The sequence below is a fragment of the Octodon degus genome, unplaced genomic scaffold (assembly GCF_000260255.1).
Source record: "Octodon degus isolate 3935 unplaced genomic scaffold, OctDeg1.0 scaffold00346, whole genome shotgun sequence".
NCBI lineage: Eukaryota > Metazoa > Chordata > Mammalia > Rodentia > Octodontidae > Octodon > Octodon degus.
The window spans coordinates 633,014-634,882 of record NW_004524922.1 but is presented as its reverse complement, the minus strand read 5'-3'; positions in this window follow the sequence as shown (position 1 = coordinate 634,882).

Below are 1,869 nucleotides of genomic sequence, written 5' to 3'. Positions count from 1 at the left end.
AAAGAGCTGCTGCTCATTAGAGTAAGGTACAAAATGATTCCTTCTGAGGTCACTTGTGGCCTTTATCACTCAGTGCTGTGACACACAGCACATTACTGGAGCTTGTGTGATCCTCTGACAACTGTGTAGACATGTACCTCATTGCATTAAAAGGAATGTTTGAGACATCGTGCCTGACTCATGAGTGAAACTAAGAGATTTGGTGAAAGATGTACTTTTCACTGTCCTTCATCAGCACTTTCTCATCTTCAGTAATCAACCCACTCCCCCTCATTTCTGTACACACAAATGTTCTAGTGAGCATTTCTCAATCAGCATTTACCAATAGTACAGGACACATGAGAATGGATTTGGGAAAGAAACTCTTCATTTTCCTTTTAGTTATCACCATGAGCCAATTTCTGAAATGTCTTCAGGTACTTTCTGGCCCTTTCTCACCACATATTCTCGCTGCTCACCCACAGAGCTGTCATCAGATATCCACTCTCTAGCTGTCCTCAGTGTTTTATGACCCATAATCTGTTGGATCAATCCTGTGCTGTCTTGTCCTGGAGGAAATGACCAGAGACACCAAGGCTGAAAGTCTGGATAGACATTGATGTTGATACCTAACCTCAAGGCCATTGGCAGAAATTCCCAAACCTCAGTACCATGACCCAAGGCTGGATGATTACAGGGCATAGTGTTCTAGGTGATTCAGGAGATGTGCTCTGATAACCTAGAAGTCTGCTCTGAGGCACCTGATTCTCTCACTCAACATTCTGGGCTCCCTCTCAGGTCACTGTGGCTGGTACCTGATGGAACGTTTCATGGACTCCATGACGTGTAGAGGTTGTATCCCCACCTGCCATCTATCCTCCTCATGTTCTCAATCACCTCGTATGTTACTCTACTTACTGCTGACAGCGTCTGCGAAATCTAGCTATTTAATGCACAACAGAGGTTGAATACTTCTGTTTTAAAAATATTTTAAAAATGAAATAATAAGAAGTCTACATTTTTGTAATGGTGTCATAAAGTTAACACAACAGATAATATAAACGAAGGATATAATAACTGATTTATAAAATGCTTAAGAACACTAATAAAATTAAGAAAAGCTCAAATTTAAGAACGCTACCTTTCAACAGTGAGTTTCTCTACATGGAAAGCAAATGACAAATATATGCTAGAAAGAAAGGAAAATTTCACATACAGAGAGACAGAAAAAGAGACAACTCACCTATAATGTAAGAAATATGTATATATGGGTACAAAAGATCAATGATGGCATAGGCCATCATTGGAATCATGTAATTTGCAGTAGTAACAGGGAGATAGGTACACGTAGACAAGGACTCCACAATGACCATTTGTGTGGAATAGTGCTTTAGAAGACATTCCTTGTAGCATGTGAATATGTGTACAACTATTTTGTTCACATTTTCACTTCTGAATGTTGATCCTCATGGGAATGGAAGAGATTTTAGTATGAACTCTCCTATGATGGTGGTCAATACATGGGAAAAATTGGAAATAGACACCTGTCCAAGGTACAACTGCCTGAAAACTTGGGGACCCAGAAATCAAAACAGAACAGAGATAGATGGGAAGGAGAAAGGAAATGAGAGACCATCACGTGGTTTTATTCACAGACAGGAATCCAGCTGTAAAACAGCCCATGTGGTGTGAGTGCTGTGATGGAGGTAGAAATCTACCACACAGATTGCAGTGTGGGTGGCAAGGACTTTTGGAAAAATGATCATGGCAACTTTGAAAACTTGCTGTAATGTTCTACATGTTTTGAAAGAAAATCACATACATGTCTAAGAAGGATTAAATATATTCTTCAAAGTCTCAACATATGTAACAATAGTAGGATGTGAATTG